Here is a 14,861-nt window from a genome sequence, read left to right as displayed (position 1 = left end):
AGGAGGAGACGGGAGCCACAGGCACCTGGCTGTGCTCCTGCCTTAGTAGCTCTGGTTTAAGGCAGCTTCTCTGACCTCTCTGGGTGTAATTCCCTCATACGTCACATGGAGCTAAAGTCGGCTCTACCCAGCTAGCCAACAGAGGGCTGTAATGATTGTGGGAGATAATATATACTGTATCTTAAATGCACTATGCAGATAAGATGGATAACTTTTACTTAACTCTCCTTATTCCAGCACGCATAAAAACCAGACTGGTGATCTATCTCCATGTGTATAAAAAGAACTATAAATGTGTGTGCTACTACCCGTTAGTGATCCTGGGAAACAACTACTAAATATTAATTTAATTTTTACTAATTTCAAATACTTTATATATAGAATTAATAAAAGTATTTATAAATTGTTAACATCCGTGCTGTTTTATGTATTACTGATCCGGTAGATAACGAGTGAGTTTGTTGTCCAGACATTTCAACGGGGTCAGGCTGAGGCTTGACTGCGTTCTTCCATTTAGTCTCACTGCAGCCTGATCAGGTAGGGGCCGTGTATTTGTTTCCCCTATTTTACAGATGAGCAAACTGAGGCTTAGGGGCATTAAGGGATTTACAGAAGTTTGGCTTTCACTCAGGTTTATGTAGCTACAAATTCCATGATTTTTAGCCCATCTGCTTTATTGCCGCTTCCCTCTGGGACTCAGCTCCTTATCTGGAAAAAGAATGATCTTTGGAGCCTTTATCCAGCTCCAAAATTCTTTGATTCTGCATCTTGCCTTTACACGCCCCCCACCATCCCTCTTTCCTCAGGAATGTCAGAGCGCAGTGTAGACTCCTAGACCCAGGAGTAAGGTGCACTTAGGTGTGGAGCTCAGAGGAGACAAAAATGAGGTCAGACAGCGTCCCGGGGCAAACACATTCCCTTGAAATGGAGGAGCTCATCCCCACAAGAATAGAATAAACTGGAAGGAGGAAAGAGGAAATCTAAGACGTTTCTGGGAACCCATTCCTAACCGACAAGCCATATTTTTACCCCACTGTCAGACCAGCCTTCACACAACACTGAGGGCCCAGTGTCCAGTGGTGGCATGAATATGTCCTCTTATGGTGGCTTCATAAGACTGTCCCCAGGCTAGCAGAGAGAGTCATCAGCAACTAGGATCCACTTAAAAGACATATGATCCTAAATCTAAGTTGTTCTCAGCTTTTTGTCATGAAATAAGTGCTCTATGAGAAGCATGGTACCATTTTTCAGCGAGGAGTGGACTGATTATCTAAACGTTTGAGTGTTGGATCGGGAATAGTGGCTTGCGTTCCTAGGAACAGGTTTGCATTTTTGCTGAATTGCAGCAGCAATAATGTTTATTTAGTGCCATTTATTGATCTCCAATTAAGTTTACTAACTGTGTACTATTTCTAGTCCTCAAATAAGTCTCCAAGGTGAGCTCTACGGCTCGGATCTTATAGGTGAGGAAACCAAGCCTAGAGATGTTCCTTCCCCAGATCGCGTGTGCGTCCTGGAGCTGGGGTCCAACTGCGGCTCTGAGGCCAGAACTGTATCCAGGACATGCTGCCACTTCTTGAGACCTCCCCAGACCTTTCAGTCCCTTGCAGTACTGGAGGTAATGCGAAGATTTACTCATCCTGAAAGGCCAGGGAGGGCCATGGATGAGATCTTTCCATGCCTTTTTATTTTGATATCTCTACTAATTAAAGAAAAGAGGCAAACACAACAAAAGCATTAGAGCTGAGCCTGATAAAGTGATAAAACTGAGCTTTTCCCAGGTTAACGCTTAATTATGAGTATCATGAAACAATTTTTTAATAGAATTGTTGTTATTAATGTTGTAGAAAGTAATTAATTAATAGGGCAGGAGGTGGTTGGTCGTCAAGATGCAGGTAGGGTACCATGAAGTCTGAGGCAGAAATATGTTCGAGTGACAGGCCCGGCGCTGGCCAGCTGGAACCCTCGTACGTGAGGGATGCTATTGAGGGTCTAGACCCACAGAACAGGAAAGGGAATCTGTGTTGATCAAGTGAAGGTAACATCGGCCGTTAATGGGGGAGTCACAGATGGTGGACAGGGACTAGCCAGGTGTATCTTGTTTTATAATGTGCTGTGCGTTTAAAATGCAATAATAGGTGTTTTGTTGAATTGTGTGCATATACGTGTCACATGCGGCACATCCAGACATTAATTAGCCTCAGTAAAGCAGCTTTTCTGGCCTGACCCTTCTAAATCCCAGAATCTTGACTAAACCAGCCACCTGGGATCTATGTAGACAGGATTTCTATGTTTTCAACAATAGTTGAAGGCATTGTTTTATCTCGGGACTATACAGAGACAATAAAATTTAATTGAGAATTGGTCACTATGGAAAGAAAGCATATGAAGACTATATGCATAAATATATAAATTATTTTAATGTATATATACATCAAATTTCATACACAGTACTAAACAGTTGCTAACATCACTCTCCCTTCACACGGAGCTGGTGTAACAGGAGATGTCTGGTCTGGATTCTTGCATCGTGATCCAGGTTCTCTGGGCCCGTGACCTGATTCCGTGAGACCCAACCGCAAACAGATCTCAGGAGTCATCTGTCTCAAGTTGCTTCAGTTCTGACTTCCAGTTTGTTCTCATCAAGTGCGTTTCTAAGGATGTTTGCTTCATCCCAATGCAGGTTGTGGTTACTGATGACCTGGGGGGGACATTTCTGACTGTGGCATTCCTGCACAGCACTGTGCTCTCATCTGTGTTCCTCTGGCCCGCCAGGCACTGCCTATGTGAGACAGGCTGGATTTTTGGCAGGAGAGAAAGACTCCCACAGTTCCCAGTCATGAGCTCCATGACTACTCCATTCCCTGACTGTAGAATATGACCATTCGCATAGAGAATACACAGTTCCTCGTACTCTTAGACACGCCTTCAAAACATTGTTCCTTTCTAAATCACTATTAGCTAAAAAAAAAAAAACAGAAAAACAAAAACAAAAGAAACGGAAAACACCACTTCTATTCTATATTATAAGAAGGAGAATATTGAGTTTTCCCCAAGCTAATGTGTAATAATTACTGAAATAACATTTATTTATACATGTACCTTTATATTGTAATTGAATGTATGCTAATATATCAATAGATAATGGAGATACTTGTTAAAAAAAAAAACTTGAAAAGTCATTTATTTGCAACATTGATCTCTCTCTGCTTTGAATGTTTCCAAAATAACTTGAATGATTTCTCAGCGTATTACCCATTCTTCTTTCTGAAGGGTCTCCAGTGCCAGTGGGTATAGATGTCCAGGTCGAAAGCCTTGACAACATTTCAGAGGTTAACATGGTAAGTCTCTCCAGGAGATACTGGTCTTTTTCTGAAAGGATAGAGACTCAATATTTTCTGATCACTGGTGTTTTAATAAATCATTTTGATTATTTATGTTACTTATTTTTCCTACTTTGCTTACTAGAGTTGAAGTTGCTTTACTCTCTTCTACCCACTTCTTTCTGCCCTTGATTACAACTCCCATTCCTTCCCTACCCTTCTCTTTTCCTTCTGATGGTTTTACAGGGGTGAGCACTGTAGAACATCATGGTATAGTGACCTATGTAACGTGAACCAGGAACAACTGTACGAGAAGAAAGGATGATCATAATTACATGAAACGTGAAATCACAACCATGAGTCCTTACCCATAAAATGATAGACAGTGGAACCTGGCTTGATGGACTACTTCCAAATGTTTCAATTCGTATTAACTTCGCTTATCTGTAAGCAAACAATAGCAGAGGACTAAGGATTTTTAAAAATTCATGGGACTAAAACTTTAAGGAGACTTTGTCCATTCCCTTATATTTTCTAGAAATCTGGAAGAGTCTGCCATTGTTTCATTTTGCAATGGAATATCTGCATTTTGATGGAGTACTGCTAGCAAACCACTGCCCCTAAAACTTTAACCTGATCAATTGTCATTACCCTCACCTTCCTTTTAGCCTTTTTCTGTCTTCTTTGTCATTTTATATGCTGGCTTTTTTGTTTTCTCTTCCCCCTCCCTTAACTTGGTTTTACCACTGTAGCTATTTTTGTGTTTTAATGTCCCCTAACTTCATTTTTCCATTTTATATCTCTACTTTCACTTTACAACTACCTTCCTTGTCTACGTAGTTACCAGAGCCAGTTTTCCCTTAAGCAATTTTAAGATTTTTCAGGATTTTACTTTAAGAAATAATGGTTAACACCATGGCTGACTTATATGCACAAGCACGTTATCTGTTTTCGGATGTATTTCCTTTTTACCTACTACTATTCTGTTAATTTGTTAATGTCTCAGAGCTTCATGCAGCCCATTTTAGTATATCTTTCTATGCCAAATAAAGAGTGCTTTATAGTTTCAAATGTTCAGTGTCCACTTCCTCGTTCTGACCTAACTGACGTATATTCTCATATTTGAATCACTCTTTCTGTCTCATTTTGTTCTCTTCGATTGTGCTGTCTCTCCATCGTGCCCATAGCTGCTTTTGTTTCTTATCAACACCTCACTGTGTGCCCCTGTTCACGACAAGGGCCCTCACAGGCCCTCACTGGTGAGATGCAGCTCTGAATATGTTTTGCTTTTGGTCTTGGTTTCAATTTTGGATTTGGTTTGAATATTAGTTTTCTTCCCGCCTCCCCCAAGTATTAAACAATTCAGTTGTGACGGCCTTTCGATGGGGCCTGTGCCCTCCAGGAACTCCTGCTTGCCTTTTCTCTTAGATTCATCCTGCTTCGTTCTCGGGTGTCACCTGCCTGGTCGTGGCAGTCATCTGAGGTTGCGATTCTTAGCAGAATGCTTAGTGTCCTTCATTTTCTACTTTAAACCTGAAAGCTTGGTTTTGGGGGTAGAGGGGGGGTGGTTTAATAATAAAACCAGGGAATACTTCCTCCACGAATAGGGAGGATATAAATTACTTTCCTTTCAAACTCTAGTTTCCATCTGGAAAGATCTGGTTTGTTGTTTATACAGTCTGGTCATTTCATGTACATTGTTCTGTACGTTAATCCTTGCATTTCATTCCCTTTTCTGGAATATTTGTGTGTTCTTGTGAAATTTTCAAAAGTTGCTTTGGGATACTTTTTGGAATAAAAGTATTTTTGATATATGAACTGTAGCTTATAGATAGTGTTTTTCATAGAAATAAGTTTTGAAATTTAGATTCTGTATATTGTTTTTGTAATATGCAAATACCACAATTAAATATAAAAATTTGAAAAAGAGAGAGAGAACAAAGTAGCAATCTCTTAAAGAAGCAGGACCTAGAAAATATAAATTACTTAAATTAGAAGATCAAATACTCTCTTCATATGTATACTTAATTAATATTTTTATTTATAGTGATTCCTCCAACTAGTCATTGCCATCGAAATACTAATTGAATGAAAAATTATAGGACACCGAAAAATTCTAGAAAGGTCTAAACAAAATCTTCTATGACTCGTTACATCTTGTTTCAATCTTCAATTAATGTCCTTCTACTCCTTATCGTTATTTAATTCAATATTTATTTCGGTTCAATATCACCCCTTAAATGAAACTTCCTTTGTTGTAATGACCCCGCTCCCAAAGGAAATAGCACCAACAGTACTCACTACTCAAAAATGTCTTGCTGAGAAAGTTTCAGCTCTTCCCCGACCAAAAACAGCTTTTACTGGCATTTCCTTGACCCTGTTGTGCTCCAGGAACAGGCTCTCATTTCCCCTCTCCTGGCATACTCTCTAAGTCATCCCTGAATGACCCAGTCTGCGTCTAAAATTCTCATTGTATGCACCCTGCAGCCCCCCAAACTGGACCCCGTCCCTCTCCCCTGAATAAGGTCAACTCTGGTCCTTGGTATCAGCTGAAGCTGCACTGGGTTCTCCACGCCCAATTTGAAAACGCAGTCTAATTATCAGTGGTCCCCAGTGGGGCCTCTTTTGCTTCTCATTTATCATCTTCCCACCCTCTCTTGTCCGACCCTGAATTCACAGTAAATCCCTATGAGTTTTGTCCTGCTCTCTCCCAACACGCTGCTCAGCCTGCTTCTCATGATTGTGCCAACTAGTGGTAACATTGGTGTATCACCAACATGCACCAATATCTGCCATCTGACTTCAGGCTCAGTGTCTGCCCAGCGACCTTCAGATCAGACTGAGCATCTAATTCTAGATATATGCTTATTAAAGCAATCCATGCAGTAACCCACACAACTCCCTGAGAGTAGTGTCATGGTAATGGATGAATCGCTCTGTTTATTAGCCCTCACCCTAATCCAAAATCACGAGTGGCTGATGCTCGCAAGTTAACCCAGGGCAGCAATACAATGCACCTCTATCCTGAACCTAAGAAAGACAAACTAACTCATCTTTACTTGGTGACTGATTTGTAGTTTACTGAGATTTGTCCTTTGCTTGTATAATAAATGTCAAAGTTCTATTGTATGTGTTAATTCAAGAAAAACTCGAGTATTGTTGGGAAATAAATGATAGTAAGAAGCAGGTAATTGTAAAAGGTGGAACACATTGTCATTGCCCACACCCAGTGACTTGGACTCTCCTAGGGTTAGCTAGGAGAGTTTCTGTTCAAACGAAATACTAAATGTAGCATCTGAGAGCCAAACAAAACTCAGATTATTGACTAACAAAATTTTTTTCTGCTAAAATAGTGTTAATATTGCTTTTTCCCCTCATCCTTACCTCCTTACAACAGAGATGCACATTAACAATTCAAATCCCTGAGCCATGCTAGATCAGAATCTCCGGGAACCAGCTTCTGGGGAATGTGTGGCTTTAACAAATTCACAGTAGGATTGGGGAACCACTGTTTTGTGGTATTCTTCCTGTCTCTCAAGCTGAGGAAGAGCACTGTCTCTGTCCCAGGACCTCTGACAACCTGCTTTCCACTAACAGTTCTAATTAACGCTGTATCCAAGCTTTTGTAGGACTGTAGTTTATTCACCTTAGAAGGCCTTCTTTAACAAAAACAATACAAATTTATGGATACAAAATTAATTATAAAAAGAATATTTATTTACGATGAGAAAAGAAATCACAATAAAATACTGGGCCACTGAGTTTCAGGTCCCTCTCTTCTGAGATCTCTTTAGGTGATTTACCAGAGCACTAACGTAGAAATGTTTTCCAATTATAACCTGGCTTCCTTTCACCAACTTGAATACTCTGTACTTCCCAGAAAGTCTCAGTGTTCACCAGAGGCCAGGTGAGAAACAGGCTCTGCAACTGAGGCTCACTAGCTTCATCCTAAATCTACCTGAAAATAGAATATAAGCCATTCACTTACAGGTCATTAATACCCATGGCAATCAATCTGAGACTGGCAGTATTGAAGTGGGCATCCTGAGCCATATTCCTTCTGGCTTTGACCTGTCTCTTTGTCTCTCTGCTAGGACTTCACGATGACTTTTTATCTCAGGCACTACTAGAAAGACGAGAGACTCTCCTTTCCTAGCGCAACAAACAAAAGCATGACCTTTTGACCGCAGATTGATCAAAAAGATTTGGGTGCCTGATATCTTTTCTGTCCATTCTAAAAGCTCCGTCATCCACGATACAACTATGGAGAACGTCATGCTGCGCGTACACCCTGATGGGAATGTGCTCTTCGGTCTCATGTAAGGAGAGCTGTCTGCTGCCTTTGGCTTCCTTGGACCACGGCTGCCTGCACCAAAGCTGGTGGGTCTCACTTCAGACTAAACTCACAATATTGCTGACTGCATAGTGATGCTGGAGACTGGGACACATGCAGAAGATGTGATTTTTTTCCTGGTTCTAAGTTTCAGGATGGTTTCCCAGTCTAACTATACCCACTCTGGGCATATGTTGAGAGTGATAGGAAATAGGGTTAGACAAACAGAATTGGAGCCATATTATGGAAATTCTTAAAAGTCTGGCCCACAACTTTATCGCTAATTACCTTACTTCCTTTTTGATTTTTTTATTCAAAACATTTGGTCTGATACTATGCTATAATAGCCTCCTTTTTTTTTTTTTGGTGAGGAAGATCAGCCCTGAGCTAACATCCGTGCTAATCCTCCTCTTTTTTTTTTGCTGAGGAAGGCAGGCTCTGAGCTAACATTTATTGCCAATCCTCCTCCTTTTTTTTCCCCAAAGCCCCAGTAGATAGTTGTATGTCGCAGTTGCACATCCTTCTAGTTGCTGTATGGGGGACGCGGCCTCAGCATGGCCTGAGAAGCGGTGCGTCAGTGCACGCCCAGGATACAAACCCGGTCCGCCAGTAGCGGAGCACACGCACTTAACCGCTAAGCCACGGGCCTTAACAGCCTCCATTTTTAATGTACCATATGTTCTTTGGGCCTAATGAGTCCTGTGCATACTGAGTGGGTTATCATAGGTAATTCTAAAATTGTTTGGTAAATCCAAGCAATTCCATTTTTTTCATGTCTTAGAAATCCCAGAAAGATCCTGTAGTAAACTGAAAAAGTGGCTCCCCAAAAGATGTCCATGTCTAATCCCTGGATCTTGTAAAGGTTACCTTATCTGGCAAAGAAAGGATCTTTGCAGATGTGATTAAGTTAGGGATCTTGAGATAGAGAAATTGTCCTGGATTATCTAGTTAGGACCTAAATGCAATCATAAGTATCCTTGTAAGAGAAAGGCAGAGGAAGATTTGACACACAAGAGTAGAAGGCAATGTGACCATGAAGCCAGAGATTGGAGTGATGCTGCCAGCAGCCCAGGAATGCTGGCAGCTGCCAGCAGCTGTAAGAGGCAAGGAATGAGTTTTCCCCCAGAGCCTCTGGAGGGAGCAGCCCCTTTCTGACACCTTGATTTCAGCCCAGTGTTCTAATTTCAGACTTCTGGCCTCCAGAACTGTGAGAGAATAAATTTCTGTTGTTCTAAGTCATCAAGTTTGTGGTAATTTGTTACAGTGGCAATAGGAAACTAATATGATTATTTTTGTTCATTTAAAAACGTCTTGCTCGCTTTAGTACAAAGGTGCTACTGCCAGACGTTTCACAAAGGCTGTCAATAAAAAAAGGAAAGTACGACGTTCAACAGGACTTGTAAATCTAGAGTAACATAGGACTCACTGGAGTCAAGCCTCACCAGGAGTCAGAAGCAGAACAGAAACATCTGGCCAAGGAATCTACTGTTAAATTACATATTTTGATGAGGGATGTCCTCTAAAGAATTAACTCAGTGGATTGTCCTTACCCTGCACATTCCAAAGAAAGATTTGGCCCTTGCTGGGCTCCTGGAAGGTAACCTCCAAGCCCTTGGAATGTCCTGCCTGATAAGAGTGTCTTTGTTTACGGAGGCCCAGGGCCACGCCAGAGTCGATGCTCACAGTGTGATCCAGGGTGGGGGCCTTGAGCCAAACAGTTTCAGCTTGGCCTCTGAGGAGCTGGAGACCAAGGTCAGCCGCACCTGAGTGACCAACCCTCAATAAATATTTTGGACCCCAAGGCTCGGTAGCTTCCCCGGGTGGCAATACTCCGTGCGTGTTGTCACACGCCGTTGCTCAGAGAATCCAGCACCGTCCACAGCACTGCACTGGAGCAGGACAAGTGGGAACCTGCTCCTGTCTCCCCAGGGCTGCCCTGTGCTCCTTTTCCATTGCTGATTTTCACCTGTATCTTTCATTGCAATAAACCTACCTGTGCGTATAACAGCTTTGATGAGTTCTGAGTCCCCCATCCTCAGTGTCTGGTCATCCTCACATCTGATCAGGTTCCTCCTCCTCCACCACCCCCAGGTGATGTCTGATCACCCTGGCCTGTCCTCAGCCAGAATCCTGTGAGGTCCATTTAGCAGGATCCCCCTTACTCCTGATGTTTCCTCTGAGTAATTTTTCATCCACTGCCCCCCACCCCTGCTCCTTGACTATAAATTCCAGCTTTTCCTTGTTATATTTGGAGTTGAGCCCAATCTCTCTCCCTTATGAAAAAAGCCCTTATAGTAGCCCCCTGAATAAAGTCTTCCTTACCCTTCTTTAACAAGTGTCATGAATAATTTTTTCTCTAACACCACCCACCTGACCTCCTTGGTCATTAATTTACTCATGTGTCCTATGAGGGAGGGAGACTCAAAGACGTCGGAGGTCCCCTCCAGCTCTAAAATACTAGGAATATGCCCAAATGAGTACGTTTTGTGACACAAAGTCATCCAGACACGGCCCTGGCTTGGCTATCTATCGATGGAGAAGACTGTCAACAGTAGAATTCAACCGCTGGAGATGAAATGATTCTACTTCTCTGGGTAGCTTGGGGCACCATAGGCAGGAGCAGCTGTTGCCTTTGTCTTTTGCAGACTTGCTCAAGGTCCTTTTATGAACCTCTGATCTGCTATTGTGGTTACCAGAGTCTCTACTTTGAGGCAGGATCATAGTACAGCAGCCTGTCCCTGAAGCTGGGAAAATCTAGGAGGATATAAAATGTGAAAAACCATCCTCATCAATATGCAAGCCTTTTGACTTAATAGCACCTGAATTATGCATTGTGCATGTAAATCTATAACTAAAAATGCTCTAGGCTTTTCCCTCACTCCTGGAAAGAGAACTTTCTCAGGTAAACTTGCTTTTTACCCACAGGTTTTATTACCACCATTCCAGCCTTTATTGCTAGAGACTATTTAAGTTTGGCTCTTCCAAAAGGCAGAAAATATTTAAACCTATTTAAGTCTTCTCTCTTTGAAGTGTGTTTTTTTGAAGACAGCAGAGCCAGAAAACGTGGAGGGAGCTGACCAGGAAGTGGTGAGGTCAGAAGCAATTACTCCAGCAGGAATTCTCTCATTAACTCCGTCTTAAGCAAATCAGCCACCTTCCTGGCTTTGCTTCCCTGCACGTTACTCATACGGGAGATGCTGAAGTCTGTTTTGCGTTATTCCTGAAAGGTTCAGGACAGGCAAAGAGGAGGAGAGCTTCGGTGCTGCCTGCTCCCTTGGCGGTGTGGGTAAGCGCTCTGCAGTTGTCTTCTCCTTTTACAGGGTGACGGTTTCCGCCACATGCTGCACGGATTTTGGCAGCTTTCCTCTCGACACTCAACACTGTTCCCTCGAACTGGAAAGCTGTAAGTCCTCCTGCCTGGCAGAGCGAGGACGCATGATCTGAACACACCGCCACACGCTTGCATGTGAAAGATCTTAATATAAGTTAAAAGGATTTATCTAAAACAGTTTTTTTTCTCCTAAGGATGATGGCAGATTGTCTCTCAAATAAGAAAATTCAGGTGAAAAAACGCTTTGATAATTACATATTCTACAGTTTCCACATAGTTATAAAGGGACAGATCCCTAAAAAGGTGTTGGGGCCGGCCTGGTGGCCTAGCGGTTAAGTTCACGCATTCCGCTTCGGCAGCCGGGGGGTTCACAGGTTCAGTTCCTGGGCGCGGACCTACTCACCACTCATCAAGCCATGCTGAGGTGGCGTCCCACATAGAAGAGCTACAACTCTACAACTATGATACACAACCATGCAATGGGGCTTTGGGGATAAAAAAGAAAAAAGGAAGATTGGCAGCAGATATTAGCACAGGGCCAGTCTTCCTCAAAAAAAGAATTGCTTGTATCATTAAAAAAAAAAAAAAAAGGATATATTCTTGCTAATGTTATTAATGTAGACTGACAAAGACTTCCCAAATCTGGAAAGCTCTGGAATTCATGTTCCCGTACAAATCACAATCTTCCATTAAGTGTACTTTGGTTCCCAGAAAAAACCCTGCTCTAGACATAGACCCCTGCTCAGATCCCTGTCTAACAACATCTGAACTAGCTCCCTGTCGACTAATTTGACCCATCAGCTATTTTTGACATTACATGTCAAAAACTGACTGCAATTTTTCATAATGTGGGTAAAATGCTGGGAATCTCAACGGATGTCTCCTACACGGCTGCTCCTCCCAGATCCATTAGAAACTTCTATAGCGCTGTTTGGTTTTAGAAGACAATTCTTTACATGCTCAGCTCACTTTGGAATTTCATCCAAGAGAGCTACAAACTAAAGGGGCCTGAAGACCCGGGTCAGGCTTGTGACTGTGAGGCTGTGAGTTGCTCAATGCACACAGATATGGGAGCAACCATTTGGAGAGTTTTAACTCATCATGTGGGCACAAGAAACACCTCCCACTATACCGGTCATCAGAGTCTAATTTTTCGAGATTTTTTTTATTTTTGAAGGTGTGGGTATGATCAGTCCATTGGCGAACACATTTCTCGTCACCTAATATATATAGGTCATTGCAAACGGCACTGGGGTGCAGAGCTGTAGGAAATGTGGTTATAGACCTCATGGAGCCTACAGGAGTTATTCTAATTATGAGAATGTTATTTTCTTGTCGTAGATGCCTGCAATGAGGAAGACCTGACGCTCTACTGGAAACATGGATACAAGTCCCTAAATACTGACGAGCATATCTCCCTGTCTCAGTTCTTCGTTGACGAGTTCAGTTCTTCCAGCGGATTTGCCTTCTATAGCAGCACAGGGACAGTATTTTATGTTGACAAGTCGTGAGCATTTATTGAGCATCTACTGTTTGCAAAGCACCACAGCATGTGAAGAGACCTGAATCACAGCAAGTGTTCTATTTGGCCAATAAGATCCTCCTTGTTTTGTGTGTGAGGAGATCAGCCCTGTGCTAACATCTGCCAATCCTCCTCTTTTTGCTGAGGAAGACTGGCCCTGGGCTAGCATCCGTGCCCATCTTCCTCCACTTTATATGGGACGCCGCCACAGCATGGCCTGACAAGCGGTGCATCGATGCGCACCGGGGATCCGAACCTGCGAACCCCGGGCCACCGAAGTGGAGGGCGTGCACTTAACCGCCTGCGCCACCAGGCCAGCCCCGATCCTCCTCCCTTTAAGGCAGCCACCTCCACCTTTCCAATGCACCATTTCTTCCCTCATACCACCGCCTCTGACTAGACGCCTTGCTTCCATGCTTGGCCCTGCAGACTACTCTCAAAAGAGCAGACAGAGCAAGCCTTTGAAAGCAGAAAGATCACAACTCTTTCCTGCTGAAACCCCGCCAGTGCTTTGCCATCACACAACAAAATTCCTGCTTCTCAACGTGACCTCCAAGGCCTGCATGACCTCTCTGTGAGCTCCCCCACTGCCAGCCCCCCACCACATCCCGCTCTCCCCACGCTGGCCTCTTGCTTGTCCTCAAGCACCCGCATCTCGTCCCACCTGCAGGGCTGCTGCTGGGCCTTCTCCCTGCACCTGGAATGCTTCCCCCCGCATCTTCTCATGAGCCACTCCCTCATTGCATTCAGGGCTTTGTTCAAATATCACCTCCTCCAAGAGGCCTTTCCTCACTAACCCCCTTTCCTCAATAGGCCGCCCTCCTCACCACTCCCCATCTGTATTTGTATTCACAGCACTTACCACCACTGAAAGACATATTTACTTGGCTCCTTCACTGTCTGAGTGCCTGATTAGAAAGAAGTCAGGGACTGTCTGCCTCATTCACCGTTTCTTCCCCAGCACCTGGAATGTGCCTGGCACATGATAGGTCCTCAATAAATCTCAGCTGAATCAATCAATCTATCAAGTGCATCATTGCCCCAGATAGAAAATCTGTTCAAAGTGGGGCCTGTATTGTATACTCTTTACTGTGACAGATATGTTTTTGGTTTGGCAAGATTTATCCAAGGCACTTTTTAAAACTGTACTTGATCTCTGTTCACTAAAGTTAGAAGTACCTCCTCTTCCCTGGTTGTTAGCATTCTGGGTGATTTCAAGCAGAACTCCTGTAAATACCATTTTAGCTTCTTGAAGGCACGCTCAGGGCAGAAAGTGTGCCAACAGCTGCCCCTGATGTCAGGGCCGCCTGGGCTAGAATCCTTCCACTTCCTCTGCTCTGACGACGGTGACTTTTCTCCCCAAAGGTGCTCTTCTCTGCCCCTAGACTGTGCAGAGAAGCTATCAGTTGTTATCTATAAGCTTTCATCATTAAGAGAGAAACCAAATTTTACACCAGAAGCTAAAGGGCTTTCTAGAAACAACAGCTATTTAGCTCTTTAGATCCAGAAATATTCTCTATTTTACTCCATTATTTGTCTACATTGCTTGGGATTCAGCAAATGATGCTGTTAATTGTAATAATGCTTATTGCCTTTTATGATTTTATAAATAACACATATATTTGTTTTTATCATTGGTATATCCCTGGCACATAGTAAATGCCCAAAGCTAATTGTTGAATGAATGAATAAATGGTAGAAATTTGAAAAGAATTCAGAAAAATTTAAAGAAAAAGCCTGTGTAAGCCCACTTCATGGAGATAAACTATGTTGTTATTTTTATATATTTTCTGTTCTTCCTTCTTCTTCTTTTCTCTCTTTGTCTTTTTCTCTATATGTAATTATAGATATGTTTTTATTAGGGTTTTTAATGCTCTTAGTCCTAAATTAAATTAATATTTAAACAAAGAAATGCATGCAATGAACAATGATACATATTAAAATATAATTTATAGTGTTTTTCATTTTATTACTGTTATGATGAATTAACTTTAGTGCATGATAGATTGTAAATAGGACTTTGTGATGTTCGATGCTATTAAAATGTAATTCATATGAAGCATATACAAGCATATGAAGAAATCCAAGAATATTGTTTTCTTCACAGAATATGTACAGCATGTATAATAATAACAGCAATGACATTTCTTCAGATTTTGAAGCACAAGTATCCATTAATATACATCCAGCTACCCTCTTAAGAGGTTAAATTTCACTTCCAAATTCCAGCTTCCCCACTAGGCCGTTCCACTGGCTCTGCTGTCTCTCTGCTTGTTGGCCTCTTTGAGCCCTAACATGCTGGTCCAATGCTAGTTGATTTTTGTCCTCTTCTGGTCATGTTTTAGAATCTGT

The 14,861-nt window shown here is 42.4% G+C and overlaps 1 long non-coding RNA gene across 1 annotated transcript; it reads left to right on the top strand.

Annotated features, from left to right (window-relative positions):
• Positions 1-1,069: 1,069 nt before the first annotated feature.
• On the top strand, positions 1,070-14,418 carry LOC147915099 (uncharacterized). Its single transcript, XR_015554408.1, has 5 exons — positions 1,070-1,618; positions 2,492-2,646; positions 3,274-3,341; positions 7,565-7,703; positions 12,329-14,418. It is a non-coding gene; the product is annotated as an uncharacterized LOC147915099 (long non-coding RNA).
• The last annotated feature ends 443 nt before the right edge of the window (positions 14,419-14,861 follow it).

This window comes from Ceratotherium simum, chromosome 15, assembly GCF_057802395.1.
Source record: "Ceratotherium simum simum isolate JZ-2026a chromosome 15, ASM5780239v1, whole genome shotgun sequence".
In the NCBI taxonomy this organism is placed as follows: Eukaryota; Metazoa; Chordata; class Mammalia; order Perissodactyla; family Rhinocerotidae; genus Ceratotherium; species Ceratotherium simum.
This window is presented reverse-complemented; position numbering and strand designations above follow the sequence as displayed.